General features: G+C 35.4%; 1 protein-coding gene across 3 annotated transcripts in view; it reads left to right on the forward strand.

Moving 5' to 3' along the window:
- FSTL4 (follistatin like 4) overlaps window positions 1-24,964 on the forward strand; it is a 785,658-nt gene that overhangs the window by 568,581 nt on the left and 192,113 nt on the right. The gene's annotated exons all lie outside the window — the stretch shown is intronic.

The raw sequence follows: 24,964 nt of genomic DNA on the forward strand, positions 1-24,964 counted from the left end.
TTACCTTCCTTCACATTTTTAAGTTGATTCCCTTGATATTCAGGACCATTTGTTTTTCCAAATAAATTTTGTTATTATTCGTTAACTGCTCTGTAAAGAAATTCTTTGGTAGTTTAGTTGATAGGGTGTTGAATAAAGTAAACTAACAGGTAGAATTTTCATTTTTATTATACCCATCAGCAATTGTTTCTTCAATCATTTTTCTTTGCCTTTATTTGTGTGAAAAGTATCTTGTAGTTATATTCATACCATCATTGGATTTGTCTTGGCAGGTTGAGTCCCAAGTTATTGTCTGCCGTTATTTTAAATGTAATTTCTCTATCTCTTCCTAATGGGTTTCAATGTTAGTACATATGTGGAAGATTTATTTGGTTTTATTTTCCATTCTGAAATTTTAATAGAGTTGTTAGTTGTTTCAACATTTTAAAAATTTGATTCTCTAGGGTTTTCTAAGTATAACATCATATCATTTGCAAAAAGTGAGTTTTATTTCCTCTGCCTAATTTTATTCCTTCAATTTCTTCTTATCTTACTGCTATGAGTTGCATTTCTAGTACAATATTCAATAGTGCTGTTACAATGGATATCCTTGCTGATCTTGGGAAAGCTTCAATTTTTTCCCTATTATACATTATGCTTTCTCTTGCTTTTAAATTGATACTGCTTATCAATTAAAATATGTTCTATTGCTTCCTATGCTTTCTAATTGTTTTAATACAAATAAGTGTTGTATCTTGATATAATTATATTATTTTTGTTTTATATTGATGTGGTCTATTGTTGTGAGAGTCTATTATACTGCTAGTATAAATCCCACTGGTCATAATGTATGATCTTTATGATATTACTGTTACAATCTCCGTTGTTTAAAAATTTTTGAACCCAGAATTAATAAAAAAAAAAACAGGTCTGTAGTTTTCTTTCTCTGTTTTTGCCCTCAATAGTTTAAGTCAAAACCATATCTGTGTTATTTGTATGACTCCTTCTTTACTCTTTTTAAAAATATTTTTTATATTATATTGTTATTAATTGCTTCTTAAATGTTTCATAACATTCTCTTGTCAATCCATCTTGTCCTGGATTTTTTTTTTTTTACAAAGTTCACTGATGGCTTGCGTACGTCCTTTTTCTCAGGTAGGGTTATTTAGATATTCTTTTTCCTCTTGTGATAATCTGTGTAGTTTATATTTATTTAAATATTCTTTTACTTCACTTAAATTGTTGGCATCATTAGCATTTAATTGGGCAGAATTACTCCTAATAATTATTTTAATTTTATCTTCATTGGTGGTATATTCACCCTTTTCCAATTTGATACTGATAATTTGATTTTCTTCTTTCTTTTTTTAAGATAAATCATCTATTTGTTTTATTCCTGTTTTTTTCATAAAAACCAGCTCCTACTTTTATTTATTAGCTTAATGTTTTCTTAATTTTCACTTTTATTAACATCTCCTTTGATTTTCAAGATTTCTAATTTGGTGTTTAATTCAGGGTTTTAAGTTTGTTCTTTTTCTATTTTTTTATTGTATTCTCAATTCATTAAGCTTTTCTTACTGTCTTTTACTGATGTACATGCTTAGATAAATATATTTTCCCTTAAATACTTCTTTGACTGCATCCCACAAATTTTGGGATATTGTCTCGTTGTAATTCTCTTTAATGAAATTATTGTTTCTGTAATTTGTTCTTTGGCCCACTTATTTTTTAGAATTGGGTTATTTAGTTTCCAATTAATTTTTTTCTGTTTCCATAGCTCTTTACTGAATATGATTTTTATTGCATTGTGATTTAAAATGGTATATTCAATATTTCTGCTTTCCTACATTTGTTTGTGGGATTTTTGTGTCTTAGTAAATGGTATACATCTTGTGAAGGTGCAATGAACAATGGAGAAAAAGATATGCTCCTTTCTATTCCCATTCAGTGGTTTTTTTCCCTAGAGGTCTATCATATCTAACTTTTCTAAAATTCTATTTATATGCTTAGCCTCTTATTTATTTCATAGTTAGCTTTATGTAGTTCTGAGAAGGGAAAGTTGTGATGCTCCTGCTAGTATAATTTTCTTATTTATTTACCATTTTGTACATATATATTTAGTACTGATATTATTTTATTATCTGTGCTGCATTTTAGCATCCACTTATCTTTTTCAATTTTGTTTTTACTTTATCTGAAAACATGGTTGTTACCCCTGATTTTTTTTTACTTCAGTTTAAACATAACAAATTCTACTCTTGGACCTTATTTTAACTTCCTGTACATCTCTCTGTTACAAGTGTGCTTCTAGTAAACAACATATTATTGGATTCTGGTTTCTGATCCATTCTGCTATCCTCTTCCATTTTATGAGTGATTTCTGCCCATCTACATTCACAGTTGTTTTTTTGTTAACTATGCATTTCTTAGTTTATCCTTGTCTCTCTTGCTTTATGCTGTCTCTCCTCTAAAGTCTATTTTTCTTCTGACCACTGAATTTTTTATCCATCCACCCTTTTTTTTAACACCTCTGCCCCGTTCTCTTATCCCTTTTTTCTTCTTATTTCCCTGTTGGGTAAAATTTGTTTCCTTTGCTAATTGAGTGTGTCTGTGTCTGTGTCTGTGTCTGTTTTTGTCTGTGCCTATGTTCCCTCTTTGAACAAATTTCAATTTGAGTGAAGTTCAAGCATTGACCATTCTCCACTTCCCTTGTTATTGTAAAAGTTTTCCTTATACAACTTTGTTTAGGTGAGATAATTTTCTCATTCTTCCTTTTCCTTCCTCCTTCTTTCTTGCCCATCCAATTTTTTACATTACCCCAATATAATCAGCTCTTTGCCATGGAATCTTTTTATGTAGAACATCTACTAAGTGCCCTAACAATGATAACATTCTTGGAAGTCACATTCCCATAGAGAAAGGTAAACAGTTTAAACTTACTGAGTCCCATATGATTTTTCTTTCATGTTTACCTTTTTATGTTTCTCCTGAATTTTGAAAATCAAATTTTCTATTCAGCTCTGATCTTTTTTTAGAAATGCTTGAAAGTCCTCTTTTATTAAATATCTATTTTTCCTTGAAGGATTATACTCAGTTTTGTGGAGAACATTACTCTTGGGCTTAATCCCTGCTCTTTTGACTTCTTTAATAACATATTTCAAGCCCTCTGGAAGCTGCTAAGTCTTTTATGAGCCTGACTGTGGTTCTATGATATTTGAGTGGTCCCTTTCTAACTGCTTGAAGTATTTTCTCTTTGACTTGGGAGCTCTAGAATTTGTCTACACATTCCTCAGACTTTTAATTTTGGGATATCTTTCTAATGGTGATAAGTGAATTCTTTCAATTTCTATTCTACTCTTGTTCTAAAATATTGGAACAAAACTAGATGGCACAATGGATAGATTGTCAGGTATAGAAGCAGGAAGACCTGAGTCTAACTTCAGCCTCAGCCACTTAGGAAGCTATTTGACCAATTCACACCTTAAGTACAAAAATAATCCTATTTGCCTCAGTTTCTTCTTCTGTAATGAGCTCATGAAGGAAATGGTAAATTACTTCATTTTCTTTACCAAAAAAAACTCCAGATGTGTCCACAAAGAGTCAGACAGGAGTGAAATGACTAAATGAAAATAAGAAGAACAAAGGATATCACAGTAGCTTTTCTTGATGACTTCTTGAACCATAATGTCTAGGTTCTGTTTTTTTCTCATGGCTCCCAGGAAGTCCAGTAATTCTTAAATTATCTCTCCTCAATTTATTTTCCAGGTTCTGCATACTCTCTGGTTCATCAAGATCTTTCTGCAGTACTTTGTACTAAACAATTCCAAGGACATTTGATGGAGCCAGACTGTAGTTCATTGTTATTTAGTTGTGATTCCATTTGGAGTTTTCTTGGACAAAATATAGGAGTGACTTGCCATCTCCTTCTCCAGTTTATTTTATAGATGAGGAAATTAAGGGAAACAGAGTTAAATGATTTACCCAGGTTCATAAAGCTACTATGTGTCTGAATCCAGATTTGAATTCAGGAAGAGGAATCTTCTTGACCCCAGGCCCAGCACCTTATCCACTGTGCCACCTACTAGGGTGTAGTGGGACTTCTTTATTCCACAAGTGATGTTTCACTTAATGCAATCCAAGAGCATGTTAACTTTGTGGGCCATCCTATCAAAGCGGTAACTCATAGAGAGCATAGTTGTAGTAAAAATCGTAGCTCAATTTCTTCTTCAGAATAACTGCCTTCTAACTGAGCTTCCCTCATCTTATATTTATAAAGTCAATTTTCTTATAACTCACATGTAATATATTTATTACTATTGAATTTAATCTTATTAAATTCACTACTTGCTCTTGCCCTTAGCTGTCAACTACATGGCTCTTGCCCCTCAGGGTCCCAAAACATTCTCATATGGCACAGCTACTTTAAAATGTCATTTAAAAATATTTAACAAAGTAAGTAAAAATAAAATAATACATTGATAATATTAATATATGTTTTTAAGTCAATATGTGGTCTACAAGCATACTTATGTACACTTTAGGAGCCTCTATTTCTACTTGAATGTGTCTCTGCTGCTCTATCCTTTGTCAAAATCTCACAAAATCCTTACTATAGTGCTTTGTGTTAGCTGCCTCTCATTTTCATTTCATCTGTAAATTTGATGAATCTATCTCATTATGAGAACTTTTTTCTGTTTATGACTTAAAAATTTCATTCTCCGTAGCTTCCCATCTTTCCTGGACCAACTTCCCCTGTAGAATTTTAATCCTTTGGTTCTTATCTATCATTTTTGTTCTCCTGAATGTAATAATTTCACTTCCTTATTGAGGTGGGGCCCAGGGGTGTAGAATATTATATCTATCTACATTGAGACTCAGTTAAGGTTTTGATTACTTTTTATTCAGCTGATTTTTTCTTTTCCTTTATAATTTTGTTACAATCAATGGTTCACTTTGTATTTAGAGAGAGAGATCTCTGTGGAAATTAAGGTGAAGTTAAGAACATAAGGTACTAATAAGAAGCTGATAATTCAGAAATCTTCTTCTGTTCAAATCTATAGTACATATCCAACTATTCCTATCTTTATTCTCCTCTTGTATTACACATTCTACAGTGGCTTAGGCACTTTAGTTCAGGATTTCTGTCATTTCCCCAGCCAGAATTAGTTCCCTTTTCTTAAAGAGAATTTTAACGTCAATGCAATACCCACAGCAGCCACTGTGGTTCTATTTACAGGGTAAATTCACAAACTATAAATTTTCTTCCTCAAAGACAAAACCGAGACATTTATTCAAACACCAGAAAGCCAAATCCATCATAGTAACAAGAAATCCATACATATTATCAATGTAAGGAGCATGGCAGACATTCCCAAGTCTTCTCTCCATCAGGCCTCCCCACAAACAAGCTCCCTTAAGCAAACCCCTCCCACCATGGGCTTCATGTCACTCAAGTTGTGGCCTGGGCCAGAGCTCAAGGCAGGTCACATGGGCCTATTAAGGGGCAGGGAAGATCTTCAAATTCCCTTACCATTTCAAGAATGGAAGCCAAATAAGAAAACACCTAACCTTTTGAATTTGAAGAATGAAAATATCATTAAGGAAAGACAAAAATAATTATCTCTATTTTTTTTTTATTACAGTGCTCCAGCCAATGTCCTCTAGTACTAGTTATCTAAGTCTACTTCATCTATCTCCTCTGCCTGTCCAGGTGGTCTGTTACATGTAACTATTTTTTAATCTCATTTGATTTATACTTAAATGACCTCTATCTTATTCCTCCAAGTCCTAGCTTTCTGCACACAAATATAATTAAACTCTGTTCTCTACCATCCTTTTTTTACTATCTTTTACACACATAAACACACACACAAACATGTAATGTGTCTGTACGTGTGTGCGTGTGTGTGTACATCTTTAGAGCTATACTACAATCATGGATGACATGTGACATAAAATCTCAGTAACATCTTTGAGAACAAATTTGCCAGACTACCTAAGGAACTCTTACTGATTGAAGACGTCATTTTCCTTCAAGTATGGTACAATTTTAAATAGAAAAACTATTTTCTCCCTCCCCTTTTTCTTTCCACATGTTCAAGATTCCTGACATTCTTATAAAAGAAACAGAGCTTTTAATCCCACAGAAGCAAAAATAAAATTCCACCCCTGTTGTGAAAAGAAGGGATACTAATAAATGACAGTAACTGTAGAGCTGCAGTGAATGAGTAATACTTACAATGATTACTTATATTCCTCTGGAAGTTTGTAAATCCCATTGTTCACTCTAACTTTATCATGTAGGTAGCATAAGCATGGGCTTACCAGTATTGTGCACAGACTTTATTCACCTGAACAGATGAAGAAATAGAGGTTCAAAGACCTAAAATGACATCTCCATTTGGAATCTGTAGAAGGAAGAAATATGGTAAAACCTGTCCTGCATGAAGGAACAGATTGAAATTGCTCTTCACTGATACCCAGTCCTGTCTTTCATAAACACTGTACCATTATTCAATACAGCAGAGCTCTTATTCCTCCTGAGCTTTTAACTTTCTTTGTGAATTAGGACAGGTCTCATTTCTCCTCATGCCCCTATTTTCCTCATATTTATAATGAGGTGGGACTTTGTGATAATCTAAATTGTCTCTAAGTTCTTAGGATCTTTTGTTTTCAAGTTCTGTCTATCCTGAAGGTTTGTCTAAAGAAATATTTGCTTGATTATGTAAACATAATTAAAATCCCTAGCTAGCATCTATATTGTACCTTCTATTTTCAGGTACTGTATTAAGCACATTAAAAAGATTATCTCATTTGATCCTCTCAGTAACCCTAGCAGGTAGTTCCTATGTTATTATCCCCATTATCCAGGTTTGCCACTTACATTTTTATCACAACTTATTTCAGAGAAGTATCCTTTTGTGCTGAGACCATCTATATAAAGGTAAAAAGACCTTGTGTTGTATTTGTCCTTCATTCTCCAAGAGGACCATGACATCAGGGAGATGATGACATGACTTGCAGTTGACTTTGATTTGAGGGAGGGAGGGCTGTGCAACGTACCAGCCTCACTTTCTCCTCCAGAGTCATCTGGATCCAGTGACCAGATATTCATCAGGATGACTGGAGATGGCTCAGGATGCAGTGGAAGACCCTGGCCCCTTTTAGGCTAAGGCCTTTTCAGGTTCTCACTTTGAGTCAGATAATGCCCATTCAGTGAATAGGCCTCTTTAAGTAGTTATTCAAGGGATGGCCCATTTAATCAAAACAAAAAAAAAAATCAAACTGGGCAGGAAAGACCCTCAGGGTTCCTGGCCCAAAGGGAAAGAGTTGCTATTTACTATTTATATTCACTCTGTGCTTGGAGGGCAGAGACATATTGTCCAATCAATGAGCTCCAGAGTGAACTCGGTTTAAAGCTTGGCAAAAAAAAAAAAAAGACCTAAAAATTTTTGAAAAAAGACAGGCTTTCTGACCCTTGACTACTCATTTAACTTTTAGTGCATTAGGAAAGTGTCTTAGACAATAATGTTCAAAGACAGTGCCATCCTGCACTTTTTCACCAGGATCCAGTTGCATAGGGGAAATAGAATTAGAATTGGATAAAGAAGACTTGGCTTTGAAGCTTGCCTCATATAATTTCTAATTGTATGACCCTGGGTAAGTCTTCTTTCTTCCCTGCATGGATCAAACTTTCCTCCTTCTTCTACCATGACCTCCTTGTGAACCATTTCACCTCTATATTATCCTCTTAACAGTGAGGTCGGTGAGTGGTCACTGGAGTCAGAATATGCTAAGTTCCATTCCACCAACAGACACTTATTATCTGTATGACCCTTGACAAGTCACTTAACCTTTGCCATTGGTGACTGGGAAGGCACGAGAGCACTGTTCACTATCCAGAACCCGAGCAAACATGCCATCAACATTGATGTACAATACTGAGGAACTTCTCCAGGCAATCAGATTTTGACATAATTTTCCATAAGCCCTCACTACTAACAGTGTCAAAGGCCTTGGTCAGATCTATAAACATTGTGTACAGACCCCTGTCCTGCTCCTGGCATTTCTCCTGGAGTTGTTGGGCAGCAAACACCATATCAACTGTTTCTCAGCCCTTTCTGAAGCCACACTGGCTCTCAGGTATATGATCATCTTCCAGGCGAAGGATCAGACTTTTAAGGAGGACTCTAGCAAGCTGTGTGCCTGCTCCCATGCTTTTTAGCATGATGTTTTCAGCTATGTTGACAAATGCTTTCAATGAGGATGAACATGGCATCAAGGTCAACTACTGTACTGATGGTAAGTTCTTCAACTTGAAAAGGCAACAAGCCAAGACCAAAGTGGAGGGAGTGTTGGTGCATGATTTTCTGTTTGCAGATGATGGTGCACTCAATGCAGCCTTTGAAGCTGAGATGCAATAAAGCATGGATCAATTCTCTGCTGCCTGTGCTAATTTTGGCCTAACAATTAACACCAAGAAAACACAGATGCTCCATTAGCCACCACCACACCATCCATACGTGGAACCATTGGTTACAACAAATGGAGTTTTGAAAGCTGTGGATAAATTCACTTACCTTGGTAGTGTACTTTACAGGGATGTACACATCGACAATGAGGTTGATGCACAAATTGTCAGAGCTAGTTCAGTGTTTCGAAGACTCTTAAGAAAATTTTGGGAAAGAAGAGGTATTAGACTGACTACCAAACTGAAGGTCTGCAGAGCCATTGTGCTGACCTCATTATTGTGTGCCTTTGAAACATGGGCAGTCGACATTGATCCCATGATCAAAAAATGGAGAGATAATCTTCTGTGGGGTATGTCAGTTAATATGAATGAAGGTCATTAGGCATGCACAGTAGTTAGTTTTCAGTAACCCATGCATGAACTCTGGAGTATGAGCCAGTCTGCATGTCTCCCTCTCTCTATCATCCTTGAGCTAGGAGGCCCACACCATTTGGGTGTGTTATATGCCTTCCCCAGCAACTCCCTGTATGGCAATATCTGTGGAAGCAGGACCCCTAGTCTCTTTTTCTCACATTCTTAAATCAAAAGTCTCTTCCATTCTTACCAAGACACACATTTTCAGCTTTCATATGACAACTTTCTATAACTTGAGTCTTAGCATTTTCATTGGTTTTCCCTATGCCTGGAATGCTCTCTCTCCACCTCCTGTCTTTCCCCCAGCCTTCTTTAAGTCGTGATCAAAATTTTGCATTCTGTAAGAAACCTTTCTCAATCCCCGTCTTTGGATTATCTCACTTTTATAATGCCTATACCCTATTTGTTCATAACTGTTAGCATGTTGTCTCCTGAATTACATTATGAATAACACCTATATTTTGGTGTTCTCTTTTTCCCCAGCTCTTAGCATAGCACCTGCCACATTGTAGTAACTAAATACATGATTATAATATAACTAACTTACCTCAGTTTCCTCATCTGTAAAATGATGAGATTGAACTTGGTGGTCTGTAAAGTACCCTCTAGTTATACATGTATAATCCTATATTATCCCATGTGAAAAGTGGTTTGGGTGTTTTGTTTTGTTGCTGAATTTGCATTCTCACAGTGCCAAGACATCATTGCAGGCATATAGAATCATAGCTGAAGAAGACATTGCATTGGGGATCTGGGCCTTTCCTAATGAGGCAGCATTATTAAATACACCAGAGGGCAACCATTTTCACATTCATGATCTCCAATTTCTAAGTTGGCCAGGCTGTATGTAACCCCTTAAAGTTTCCTCAGTTACTCTAGAAAAATCCACACAGACAGATCTTGTATGAATACATTCCAACCTTTTCAGTCCTTCATCCCCAAAATAAATGATTCAAAACTTCTTAGCTTCCATGTTTTTTTTAGTCTCAGAACAATAGTCACAGAAAATGAGTATTATAAAGAGCCATAAAGATTATTTAAACCCTATCCACTCTGTTTTAGATGAGGGCACTCATATCTTTGGAGTAGAAGGATTTTCATCACATTCAAGCTTTTTATATTTTAAACATGAAGTGTTTAAAGAGTCAATAATGCTTTCTTATCCTTGTGGAGGCTGTTAGTCCCCTGATCAAAGTGGAGAGATGACCGTTAGGGCTTTTTATCTAGGAACTGGACAAATGAGGATTAAACTTGACTTTTTTACCTTCTAACTTCTCTTCTGGACAAAACCTTCTTCACCATCACATACATCTTTCCTTTACTACCCTTCTTCACACATTCAATTTCTTTCTCTCCCTTAGGCCCTACTGGGAAATAAAGGTGATCTTAATAATAATTTTGATTCAAATCTCAGAATATTTGAATTGGATCACATCTTGTCTTTGGATGCCTGTAAACAACACTAAAACAAGCCATTTTCATGTCTTAATTTTATACTAGTTTTCAACAAAGAAAGTTTAGCCATACAACAGAACAAAATTGCAGAGTTTAGGTGAAAGTTCATATAGAAGTATTTGTACATCAGGAATCATATAATGTTCAGTGACAGCTTCTCCTTGTTATGGATAACATTGTCAGAAATGTCATGAAGTGAACTCATTTTGCCTCTGGCTGCCAATGACTCTTTTTCTGCCAGCATAGTTTGGCACAGACTTGACTCCAGGTTGGAGTGATAACCAACAGACCATATGGAGATGTTCAGTCAGAAGCCGCCAGCAGCGTCCCAGGGGTTGCATCACCATCGCTGACAGAATGCACAGCTTTTATTCTTAGTTTCTACCATCTTTGCAGATGATTATCGTTTTGTCTGTTTTAATTAAATGCTATCTGGATTTTGTTCCACAAATTCAGTTTTAAAGTAAAGTAAATTGGATTAGAGACAGTGTTGAAGAGGCCCACATGTTATAAATAATAATTTTCTTCTTTTCATATGGGCAGCATGAATTGCATAAGTCAGCATTACCCCTCAGCATAGTGGGATATTCAAGTTTCTGGCACAAAGCCCTGGCATATTATTCCAGTCAAAAAACAACAATAACTGTCCTCTGGGTTTGGGTCACAACATAGTCAGAAACAACTTTATTAATTGAATCATTCTTTTGAAAATGTTCTGGTTAATTAGAGAAAAAGTTGAAACTGATGGAAATCTTTTCCTGTGATTTTGAAAATTGCTCTCAAATAAGCCATTTTGTTATCATAATTTATAGTATTTCTTAACAAAGAAAGTTTCTCTACATGATAGAACAAAATTATGAAGTTTTGATTAAAGTTCATTTAAAAGTATTCCTTCAGCAAATTAGGCAACTATCACTTGAAAAGACAGCTTGTCTTAGAAAATCATTTTATAAGCCATTCATCCAATCAATGACAGAGATAGACAATTATCTTAAATAGATTAAGGTATTCCCTTACTACCTTTTAAACACCTTTAATCCATTTCATGTAGACTCATTATTTTACATGTCTTTTTTTTTTACATCTGCACTTCTACTAGTATTCCTTCTCTCCCCTCACAAAGATCCATTCCTTATAACAATCAAGTTTTCAAAAATCATGAAGTGAAGAAAACTCCAATTTCCAGCAAATGCTTTTAAAAAATAGGAAAAGGGGTTTAGTGGTGACTGTTGTTTTCCTACAAGTTTGACTACTTACTTAGATGGTACGCTCCTTACAAATTAGTCTGTGAAGAACTTTATCTTGGAGAAATATGTGTTTCTTAATTGGGGACCTTAATAAAAAGACCTTACTATGATTCCATGGTACCTCTATGATCTTAGACAAGTCACCTTTCCTCTTTAAGTCTCACTTAATTTATAAATGTAGTTGTTTAATTAGATGATCTAATGTCCATTTGAACTTGCAATCCTATAATGGTAGATGTCCTTTTTACTTTTTCTGTAACTGCCCTCCACTCCCAAATGAAAATGTTGGATTAACGTATTGGTTCTCATTTTTCCAAATGTAAGTACTGTTTTAAAATATTTTATGTTAAAAATACATACATTTTCCCCACCCTGCCTGTTTCAAATTAGAATAAATGAAAAAGAAATATTCATTGTCATGAAAAACAGATTTCCACATTGATCACTATAAAATTTATGCCTCATTCTGCATTTCGTGTTTATTACTTCTTTATGAGACCATGCATAGCAGTATTCTTCATCATTCAGTTTCTGAAATCATGGTTGGTTATTGCATTAATCAGAGTTCTTTAATCTTTGAAAGTTGTTGTCTGTACAATATTGTTGTTACTATATCAATTGTTCTCTAGAGGCAGCCCACTTTATTCTGTATTACTTCATAAAATTCTTCCCAGATTTTTCTGTAGTTATTCCTTTTTCTCAGTGTAATGTAATTTCACAGGGTAATGATGTTCGGTTGTATTTATATACTATGATGTGTTCAGTCATTAATCAGCACCCCATTAATTTCTAATTCAATTCAAAAATAATGTTATTTTCCTCTTTATATGAGGTATTTGCTTTATCAGCCTAGTCATATCATAGATATCCTAGTATCAAAAAATACATTAAATTTTTGAACTTTTTAAACATATTTCTAAATTGCTTTCAAGGATGACTGAACTGATTTATAGCTTATTAACAATTCACTAATGTGTTTTTTCCCAGCCCCTCCAACATTTATCATTTTCTTTTTTTTTAATTTGAAAATATGGGAGGTATACAGTAAAACCTCAGATTCACCTAAATTTGCTTTTCCTTTACTATTAGTTATTTGCATCAGTTTTTATTGCTGTGAATAGTTTAGATTTCCTCCTATAAGACCTGTGTGTTCATATCATTTGAACATTTATCAACTGGCTAATTATTTCACTAAAACAGGGAAATAAGATCTTTCTTTTTTAAAAGATTTGATTGCTTTTTTTCCTTAACTTTTACTTTTGTAAACATTGTTGCATTCATTTACATCCTTTTATTTAACTTAAAATTATTTTGCTCAGTAATGATAATTCACATTTCTTACCTCCTGCCCATACACTTCCTTCAAAAATGAAGAAAAATATAATCCTTGTTAGATATAGGGTTAAGTAAAAATAATAATAATGACATCTATTAGCCATATCTATATATACATCCATATATACACATATGTGTGTATGTATAGATAGATATACCAATCTGCACTCTGAGTCAATCAGTACTCTCTAAGAGCTGAATGATATTATGAGAGCTCTGTAATCATGGTTGTTTCTTGTATTGATCAGTGTTCCTGACTTCCCTCTCTTTAAAGACGGTAATTAGAGCGGATTGTGTTGATTCAGTCTGTTTCTGCTTCCTCTACCCACTTATTCTTCTCTCTGCTGGAACCCAATAATAGGTTTTTGTCCTTGCTTTCTTTCCTTTTAAGTCATTCTTTATGATCTTTTCCCTCTATTTAAAATTTGTTTTAATTTTTTAAAATCTCTCTTATTTTCCTCATTTCCTTTCTATTTTCTTGAGTGGAATGTATTTCTTCCCCTAATAGTGGGTTTACATATTGTTTATTCCTTTGATTTGTTGCAATGAAAGTCCAATTCTCATGTTACCTATTCCACCTACCTCTTTATCTCATGCTTGTTTACCTCAGATATTTGAGATAATTTTCCCTTTTCTTCCTCTTCCTGTTTCCTCCCTCCTCCCAGTACATTCCTTGTCCCTTCCATTTCTTTTCTTCCTTTAAGATCATCAAAATATAATAAGTATTTCCAATCAACTGTCAGTTTTAGAGGGATTATAGAATTATAGGCACCCTGATACATCATTTGTAAAACAGAATTCACAGTTTAGAATTATGCAAATAAAGTGAATAAAATTTTCATGCCCTTGGAATCAGACTCCATTTCTCATAACACAAGGAACTCATCAATAAGAAGAAAGTCCTCAAAGACCCCAACATATTTACAACTTCACTTTTTGTGATAGCAATGAATTAGAAATACAGTAGATGTTTATTTATTGTAGCATGGATAAACAGATAGTGTTATGGAAATGAAATATAATATTGCTGTACTATGATGTATGTGATAATTATAGAGCATCATGGAAATCTTTACAGAGTAAAATGAGTAAAGCTGAGGTGAAAAAGGTGAATAGTCACTTCACAGTTAACAGTTAATGCTAACAGAACAACTACACTCCAAAAACCATAAGTTAATGTAGTAAAATTATAAAGAACATTCATGATGTGAATGAGGATGTATGAGGACACTATTCCAACTCTTTCTGTAAGTGAAATTTTTACAGATATTTATTGCACAGGTCTTCTAGAGGCGTAGGGAGTTTTATAGTCATGGCTTTGTCAGTTAATCTCTCATTGCTTTAGTTTTCCTCACATGTAAATTTGGAATGATAAGACTTGAGTTACAGGTAAGACCTAATTAGTACAAAAGAATCAATCCCATGAAGTTGTTACATGTATTTCAGTTTGAATCATTAACACTATCTCTAAGGACTCCATTGTACATTAACCAAAAGGAAATGGAGAGAAATATACTTAGCATAAATAGACAGTATCGCACCACCAAAAATGAATTGCATGGCAAAAAAACATTGCACAGAGTGTATATAGTGAGATATAATAGGGAAATATAATAGATTAGCAATGCTGGTGGAGATGAAAATCCTGGATTCAAATAGCTCCCCTGAGTGCTAATGGCCCAGGTAACCTTTAGTAAATTACATATCTTACCTGTACCTGTTTACTCTTCAGGACAGTGAAGGAGTTGGATCTCTAATGTCTCACCCAGCTCCAGATTTATTAGCCCATATTTGACTATCAAACAAGGTGAGCCAGCTTTAGGGAGCATGTGGATAGCATTTTTCCTGATTCGTTTCTATGCATTGTTTATATGTAAAGAAAGTCAACCATAATATTGGATGGATCCCAATAATAGGAGTACAGGAACAAAAATGATGCAGGATAATAAGGCTTGAATGGACAGTTGGAAAATTTTAGTATCCACACTAATATTTAAATCAATATTCAATGATCAAAAAATCATGGAAAAGTGCTTTCCAAAGATTTTTTCAGGTTTTGATATCTTCAATATTAGATGTCCCTGTTCTCTTGCTGTACCTTGCTCCCCTAACACAACTTAATGGATGTATGTCAGTGACTAATTGGTCACTGCTTAATGCTGTAATATAATCTATATAACAATAAATTCATTTTCCTGATAGAAGAAATGTTTTTATATTTATATAAATCAAAATAATGCCAAAAAATTGTTCAAAGCTTTGCCCAGAAAACATGTTCTATTTGTCCATGGACTGGACCATGCCCAAATGGCAATATATGTCTTTAATATCCTGATTACTTTAAATAATCCTTCATAAGGTCCACTTTCTGAAGTCATTTCAAAATGCAGCTGTGGGGTATAGATTTGAATTTCTAATGTTACTTCAACATCTGTGAGTAATTATACATGTTTTTCCCCAAAGATCATTCAACATCCCCAGAAGAACGTTTTCCATAGAGATGATTTAATGGGGGTAGGTGCGGTAGATAGGAAGCATAGCTAAGTGCCTTGCCTGTAGGACAAAAGGGTGGAAAACTTTAATATAAGTTGTCTCAAAAATATCTTTCTCTTGCTAATCTGTACACACTTCACACTTAGAACTGGGCACTTGGAAACTATATGCTTTATAAGCACAGTTTTTGAAAGCCTTTACAAAATGAATTTCATGTTTACTCCCTACAAAATCTACTTTCTGGAGTACACATCCTTCCCACTTTTTACTGAAACTTTTGTATTACTCCACTGCCATGAGTATTCAGATAAGTATACTGACACCCAAAATGTAAACAACTCATGCTCTTTGAATCTAAAGAGATGCTCATTTAAAGCACTTACTCCCTTCTTTTTTTTCTTCTTTCTTCCAGACATTGTGTTAAGGAACCAATAATAAGTAGTCAGTGGATAAATATTTGTTAAGCACCTACTATATAATAGGTGCTGTCCTAGGTGCTAGGGATGCCGAAATGGAATAAGACAATTCCTAATTTCATTTTCAAACCATAAAGGGAAAGAAATATGCAAATAACAATGTATAAACTATTATATCCAAGATTAATTGAAAATAATCAGTGGAGGGAAGGCACTACTAGTATTAAGCGGCATCAGAAACAGATCCAGTTCTAGGTAGGATTCTAGCTGTTTCTTGAAAGAAACCAGAGAGACCATAAGGTGTAGATGAGGAGAAAGAGGATTTCAGGCATGGCTGATAGCCAGTAAAAACAACCAAAGTGAGAGAATGTGGAATTTCCTATGAGAAATAGAGTGGAAGTAAGTGTCACTTGATTATAGAATACATAAAGAGGAATAAAATGTACAAAACCTAGAAAAGTGTTTAGTGTACAAGATCTAAAACTCAAGTTATGCATTTCAATTTTGATCCAGGAGGTAGTAGAGTCCCATTGGTGCTTACTGAATTCTGATGAGGATAGAGAGTGCTATGGTCAGAACTATGCTTTCGTAAGATCAGTTTATCAGCTAAGTGGATGATGGACTGGAGTTCAGTGCATCTGGTAGAGGAGATAGGTTGAACCTGAATTCTGGAATATCTGAGTTCAGATCTGCTCTTAGTTATTTACTAGCTATGTGACCTTGAGCAAAGCACTAAAACTCTGTATCATTTTTTTCATTTGCAAATTAGGCTTAATATTATCAGTTTCCTTGACAGGTTGCTATGAGTATCGAATAAGACAATATCTGTAAATCCCTTGGCACATAGTAATAGTAGATGCTATATAAATGCAATGCTCCTGATGTCAGTGGTGATGGTGGTAATTGTGTTGATGAGGGGCATTTGTGGGGAAGATGCGAAGGCTATTGCAATAGTTCTTGTTTGAAGTGATGAATGCCTGTGCCAGGGTCGTCACAGTGTTTAGAGTAAAAAACAGGTATGTGTAAGAGATCTTACAAAGGTAAAATGAACAGCCCTTGGCAATAGATTGCATATAGGTTGGACTAAAGAATGTGAGAAGATAGTAACTCCTAAATTGTGAGCCTAGTTGACTGGGAGTGTGGTGGTACCCTTTATAGGAATAGGGAAGTAAATGAAAAGTTTTCCATGAGAAAGAATATGTTTCTTTTGGACATGTTCAGTTTATGTTGTCTAAGACACATCCAGTTCAAGATAGTCAATAGGGAGTAGGAGATGGGAGACTTCAGGTCAGCAAAGAAATCAAGGCTAATTAACTAGATTGGAGAATCACCATCATAGAGATTATAATCGGATTTATGGGAGCCCGTGAGATTACTAAGTGAAGTTGAATAGACAGAAAAGAAAAGAATGCCCAAGACAGAGGCCTGGGATGCACTCATCTTCAACAGCTGTGAGTTCCATGAAGAACCAACAAAAAGGGACTATTTGGGGATGGTCATTCATATATGAGGAAACTCAGAAACAAATAGTGTCACAAAAATCTAAAGAGGAACAATTAGAGAAAAAGGAGAACCAAGGAAACTCGGTTGATCAACTGTGTCAAAGGCTTTGGAGAGGCATTAAGGATTGGGACTGAGAAAATGTCATTCCTTTGACTTAGCAATAAAAGATCTTGAGATTTAATAATCAAGAAAATGCTAGTACCTTTGTAAACAAGTTTTATGGAAACCAGAGGATTAAGAAAAGGGTGAGAGAAAAGGATATGGAGGTACCTCTTCTGTAGACAGACTATTTCCAGAGTTAGTCATAAAAGAGAGGAGAAATATAGGGTGGGAACTAACGGGGACTAGTAGATCAAATGAGTTTTTTATGGATTTTGCAAACACGGACTTGCTTTTTGTGCACTAGGGAAGCAATCAGTGTTTAGGAAGAAATTTAAGTGAGGATTGGGATGATACTATGACTGACAAAATCTGAAATAATTGAAGAAACAATGGTTTGTGCTTCTGAGCATATCAGTTTATTAAGCACTGCATGCCCATTGGATAAGAAGTTGGGATGAGGCTCCCTCAGCTTGGCAATGGCCTCTTAATTTGGGGGAAATGTGGCAGACTTTTATGCATTAAACAAAAACAAATAACAGGTTATAAACCTGGATACAAGATTAGGTGATCTAATTTCTAATTGTGTTAAAGATTAAGGGCTTTCCAAGTTGAGAGAAGGAAACAAAACAGATACAGTTCCCTGAAATCAGAAAAAGGTGTCCCACTCCCAAAACCCAAGTGACTGTACTCAATCTAAGCAAAAAACAAATAGTAACTGATTGACCAATACAAAGCCAGTTATCAGATAAGACATGAGTTGCTTAAGATGTATAATTGGGAGGAAACTCTTTGAATCAATCTTTGGATTTTTCTGCATTTCTAGTCAAAATAATCTATGTCCTTAGCTAAAAATCTCTAAGTAATAATAATAGTTAGAGATGGTCCTCCTTCCCAGCCACAAAGAACTGAGTTCCAATGGTGCAATTTTTCTCACAAATTCTTATAACAGAAAAAAAAGTTTTCTCGCAAGACAGAAAACTGGACTAGGCCCATAACTGAATGGAAAGGGAACTAATTGAACTATAAAATGGCATCAGTGTCATTCACTCAATTCCCAGAATACTCTAATAGAGAACCAAACCACAATGAAAAACAGAAGAAAAGGGATGGTTTCTTCATTGATGTGGCACTTTAACATTTCCAAAGTACTTTACTTACATTTTCTCATTTAATCTCTATATCAATACTCTGTGCTAGGTCTTATTATCTGCACTTAATCAATGAGGAAAGAGTTTCAATATTTGACCTCACTTTTCCAAGGTTCCCATTCTCCAAGTCTAATATTTGTTAGCTATGCCACTATGACATCTTCTTAAAGGTGGAGTTCAAAAACTGCAAAAAATGCAAAAAAAAATCCTTTCTTACTTCCTGGCCAACAGTTGAAATTCATCCACTAAAATTGTGTCCCTGAGTCATCATTCTTGCTAGAGAGATACAGATAGAGCTGGATGAAACCTTAGACTTCATATAGTCCAAACCATTCCTCCTCCCCATTGTACTGATACAGTAATTGAGTGATCACACTCCCCTAAACTGTATATTAATGACATCTGTCCAAGTGGTAAAAGACAGAATACATGTACAAGAAAAGATATCGCTTAATTTTATCTGTAAAGATCTCTTTAAGTATCATTGTTGACCAAATTTTGGTGTTTACTATCACTATTAATTTTTTAAGCTATATTAATTCAAGGGTGGTTAGAAATCCCATGGACACAGAGTATCTGTCTCCTCAAGACTTCTGCTGTGGAGTACCCTATAAAGGAAGGAAGTCCATCTTTCTGTTCATCCAAATTGTTTTTTTCTGACCTGCTGCTAATGTCAGTTGTTTCAGCCTGATAAAGAAACCTTTAAACAGAACCTTTAGGTAAAGCTCCCTTCCCTCTAAACTATTTTTATCTACGCCTTCAAAATCTGAGTGTCTAAATGAAGATCACTCCCCTGAGAACTCCCTATTATATCTTTTCTCAATCAATAAATCTTTTCTGAAGAAGTTTTGGTATATGTTAATGGTAAAAATCAATTCTAATAATAACTGATTACATTCCTTTAGTGTTAATTCACAAAATTCTATGGTCATAGAAGAAACCTTGTGAGGTAGTAGTAGGGATGGGTATTAATTTATGATTTCATTGGTATTGGGAACTCTCAGATGACAAAACTTTATCAATGTAAGACAGCAAGTTATGGCTGAAGAGTATCCCCTTGAGCACTGAGAGTTGATATGACTTGTCCATAGTCTTGAATAAAGTAATATTGGATATCCAGAATGGAAAAACATAATGAATTCACAATAACTCACCAACAGTTGCTAAAATTGTTGTTCCCTCCCTGTTGATTCCCACCTTCCCCTCCACCACCCATCACCTGATGACTATTCAGTTCTCATCATGCACAGTACAACCTTAAGGGTTGAAACTCACCAAATAGGAAATAAAATTTAACATTCAATTCAAAATCAACATCTCACTCTTTGAATCTGAAAGATAAAAATCTAGGTAGCCATGGAGATCATGTAGTTTCACTTCTTCTCTATAAATGCTATCTAGAATTTGGTGCTGTCCGAAATTCACCACTTTCTGTATATGAAGGCTGGGTGGAAGTCCTTTGTAATCTGCTTTCCAAATCCACTTCCTTCTATGCCATATATTTTCCTCCCTAGCTCATGGTATCCCTCAAGCCTCAACATCCTTTAAGGACCTTTCCTGTTAGTGTGAACCTTCCCTTTCTCTCTGTCCTTCCCCCAAAGAAAACTTTCACTTTGTATTTATTTTGTTTATAATCTCTCCCTCCTCTTTGCCTCTTGCAGATAGTAAATTGCAAAGAGAGTGTTCACCTGATTTGGGAGATGGAGTATTCTCATCTATTCTCATCTAATAATATCAATGATGTTATTGGCCTAGTTCCTGTATCCTTGGACAGTATTTTGTTGTTAGTTTGAGTGCTTCCATGGAATCTGAAATCCTTTTATTCACATTGTGGAGGACCTTGGCAGGAGTTGTATATTCTGTGCTATCTAGCTGAAACACTATGTAAAGAAGTGATCCAAAAAAGAATAGGGCAATCCCTCTAATTTTTAACCTGATTTGTTTAAAGTTTTGAGTTCAGAGTTCTTATAAATGACTTTTAGAAGAAAGATCTGTGTAATCTTCCCTATATGACCTACCAATAATTGCCTGTTTCATATTTGTTAGGTATTTTCACCTCTCTGGTCTGCATTGGTCTCCTTTATAAAAAAGGGGGGGTGGGGATTGGTATAGATGGTGTTGTAAGACCTCTTCTACCTTAAAAATCATAGAAGGCAGCCAAAATGGATCTTAGGAGCAGCTGCTTTCCTGTAGCTGCCCCTCTTGTGGGCTCTCCCAGAATACCCAGTGAAACCTCAACTGCTTGGGTATGAGCTGTCTGTTTCATTTGATTGAGCTAGTCAATCAAAAAAAAAAAAACAGACAGTACTGAAAACTTGAGGTTGTTCAACATTCAGCTGGGTTTTTTGGGAACATGATAACTTCTCTCAATGCAAAACCTTGGTGCTCAGAGATTTATTGTTTTCTCAGCTTCAGACTAAAAAGGAGAATTAAAATTCTTTGTTTGCAGTCAGAGTATAAAAATGGGAACATTGTAAAAATTCATCGAGATGTTTGGTTAGGTTTTTTTTTCCTCTGAACTCAAGAAAAGAATGGGAAGGAGGGGAAATGCTTTCTATCTGGAATAATAATGTTCAGTTAAATCAGTCACCAAGGATGTACTGAATGATTACTGTGTTCTAAATCTATATAAGTATGTGAGGGATGTCAGATTTTCCAATTTAGCTGTCATATTGAGTACATAGACTGGGAAGCCAGAGGAAATCTGGGTTGAAAGGTTGGCTATCATCAGATTGTCAAGAATCTTAATGTTAGACAAGGGGGTTTGGTCTTTATCATTTAGGAATTGGGAATCATTGAAAGTTTTTTTTAAATAAATGAAGGAGGGAAATAGGGTACATTAAGTTCTTAATATGTGCCAAGAAATGTGTTGTATTTGGGAATATATATATATATATAAAATAACAAAGCATTTCCTAACAGGTAGAACACATTTACAGGAACATTGCCAAATAAGGGGCCCTCTGGGTATGGGTCATATAGAAGGTTTTTCAAACATACCTTTCCAGAATAAATAAGAGTGTTGATTCACACATGATTCCTGAAGTCAATAAGAAATTAGAAGTATATGACTATTCTTCCTATCTCATCTGCCTAATGAGATATTCATTAAGTTCAGTGGGGAGGGAGGGTTTGTGGTTTAGGAAAATTATTCTGGTAACTTATATTTTATACAATGGAGAGAAGAGAACTTAGAGTCAAGGATTCAAGGAGACTATTGCAATATTCTTATACTGAAGACCTGTCCCAGCGTGGCCATAATAATTCAAAGACAGGGGAGAGTTGTTTCATGGGCAACAATATTGGAGAAATTGAATCAACAGATGTGCTATATACTTTAGCATTTGTGGGCTCCAGCATTGTGTGAATAAATATGTATTACCCATTCCCTCAAACTGGAAATAATGAAATTGCTACTTGAGAACCCATGTTTAATAGAATACACTATCTATTCCAAATCACATCTCTGAAGTAATTGATATTCTTATGTGCCTGTCAGTGAAATTACACCCTCACTCTCTAAATAAAACTCAACGCTTATCACTTAGTCTCAGCCCAGGACTTGGTAGGACTTTTACTTTATCAATTGGGAATGGATATAATGTTTCCACGGACTCTCAAGAGGCATCCTCCATTTCTCCCACATATATATAACCCTGAGTCCTCCCAAGCCTACCCAGCCCTGGATGAAGTTCTTTCCCCATTCCAACATAGCAGGACATTTGTCATTTATTAATTCACTGTTCTCCCTTTACCTTGTATTGTCCTCCAATTATTTTTCAGAAATAGATCCTCACCCCTAGGGAGACTATTCAAAGCTGAGAGCCAGGTGGTAATGTGTCTTTTATATCTTCTCTGCCCATTTGCCATGGCAGCACCTAGTGTTTCTTCAGAAAAAACATCTTAGAATACTTGGCTGCCTGCAAGACTCCACCTAGGTGTCACTTTCAACTGGGAACCTTTCCTGATTCACTTAATTTTTAGAGCTCTCTTTCTCATCAAATTACATTGTTTTTAATGGTTTGTGTGTTGTGGCCTCCTTCCCCCGCACCCAAAGAGAAATCTGTAGTCCCCAGTAGAATGTAAGCACCTTGAGATGAAGGACTATCTTTTTTATGTCTTTATCCCCAAGGGCCAATGCATGGCAAGTATTTCTGTCCTGGTTAATTGTAAGAACTCAAGAAGAGTTAAGCTTAATTTTTTTTTCTTAATGGCTTTCTTAGATTTTCCAGATTAAGCAACAATACAAAAATGCTAGAACTTCAGGGCATTACTCTTCTGAACTACATATAAAAGCTTAGAAAAAGAAAAGAAATCCCTGAAACTAAGATGGCTCTGAGTCACTCCCTCCATTTACCTCCACTATTTGCTTTGTAAATATTCCTTTCTCTGCTCTCAGGATACATATTCTCCCAACCCTGAAAGACCCTAGAAGGTGAAAGTAGTCATTCTAATAAAAGACCTGCCATTACTGCGGTGAAAATCAGATATGAAAATCATAGTCCAGAGCAACCTGTCAATTTTTTGACATTAAGTTCCCAAGAACAACATTCTCAATGTTCAGCCTTACAAAAGGAAACCCATATTTTAAGATATGGGGGTTTATGAATGAATTATGAAGGAATTTTTATATGTGGAGTCCAGAAAACTTGAGTTCAAATCTAGCCTCAGGCCCTCATTAGATATGTAGCCAGGGCCAAGAGACAACCCCTGCCTACCTCAGTTTCCTCATCTGTAAAGTGAGGATAATAAAAGCATGTTGATAGATCAGTGGATAGAGCACTGGATGTGGAATCAGGAAAATTTATCTTCATGAGTTCAAATCCGGCCTCAGACCCTTATTAGTTGTGGTACCCTGGGGAAGTCACTGAGTTCCTCATCTATAAAATGAATGGGTAAAGGAAATGGCAAACCACTCCAGTCAGTATCTTTACGAAGAAAACCCCAAATGGAGTCATGCAGAATTGGACTGAATAATAGCGATAGCATGTATCCCCCAGGGTTTTTAGTGAGGCTAAAATAAGATAATGTTTCTAAAATCCTTTATAAAGCTTAAATGCTATAGAAATGCTAGCAAATGTTATTGTTGTTATTATTACTATTTGTTGTATAAATTCTCAACCTTACTTCCTCAAGAGCCCATAGAGAAAAGACTTCAGGTCAAATAAAATGAGTAGTCAAACTCAAAAATTAGAAATATATTAGCATACAAAGGGAACCTACTGTATATTCTTATTTATAAAGCTTTTTTAGCCCCACTTCAAATGCATCAACCACCAGTAACACTCTTTACCCTGAAACTAATCCTATGAGGTATGTTCTGCCATACAAGACAGGCTGATTACTGTACCTGATTGGATGGTCTACAGTTTGTTGTATCACTTGTTTACTCTCCCTATTTCCTCTTTGTTGGAGCCAAATAGAGACCTACTGCCTACTCTCCATCTTTTTACATTTTTCTCCATCTCTGTACCTTTGCACAAGCTTTCCTCCATGCCTGGAATATAATCCTTTCTTCGCTCTATTTCTTAGAATCCCTAGCACTCTGTAATGTCAATGTGATATGCATAACAGTTGCTATGAATATGCATCTATATTTCCAGGATATATTCACAAAATATAAATAACTCTCTTCCTCAAAGGCAAAAACAAAATATTTATTTGGGATGTCATTAGAATACTAGGAGGCAAGATTTAGCAGGGTATTTATCACTAATCCAGGGAGCACCAACATCTTAAACCTTCTGTCCGTCAGGCCTCCCCACAGAAGCAAGGTTCCCTAGACAAAGTCCTCCCTGCACTCATTCACAGCTTGCTTCTCTCTCTGCTTCTTGCACCAATTACTCCCACTTAAAGCTTACTTCTCTGTCCTACCTACTCTCATGCTCTGCTCATGCTCTTTCTCTCTCTCTTCCTTGGGCAAGCCCCTTCCAGTCTGAGTTCCATGTGATCACAGACTTCATGTTTTAGGCCTATTAATGGATGGGGAAGATCTTCCTATTCTATTAACATCACACACCCTGCAGCCCAAGCGTCTCCTCTTATAGAAATACCATCTTGATTCCTCCCACTCTGATCCCTCAGTTGCTAGTGCTCTGCCATCTGAAAAATTATTCTACATTCTCTTTACTATTTCATGTTGTGCATGCATGTGATGTTCCCATGTCCTTAGATTATAATTTCCATGACAGTAGTCACTATTTCATTGTCATCTGGGGTATCCCTAGCCTACCTCCTAGGTAGTTACACTAGGTAACACTCAGCCAATGCCTGAATTTTTTGTTAAATGGGTGAAGCATTTCAGTGTCTCATTTTGCATAACAGGAAGTGGACCCATATCATTTATGGGACTTGTCTGATTCACTTAAATACAGACAAAATCAAATGTGGAATCCACTTTTC

Source organism: Notamacropus eugenii, chromosome 1 (assembly GCF_028372415.1).
Source record: "Notamacropus eugenii isolate mMacEug1 chromosome 1, mMacEug1.pri_v2, whole genome shotgun sequence".
Taxonomy (NCBI): Eukaryota; Metazoa; Chordata; class Mammalia; order Diprotodontia; family Macropodidae; genus Notamacropus; species Notamacropus eugenii.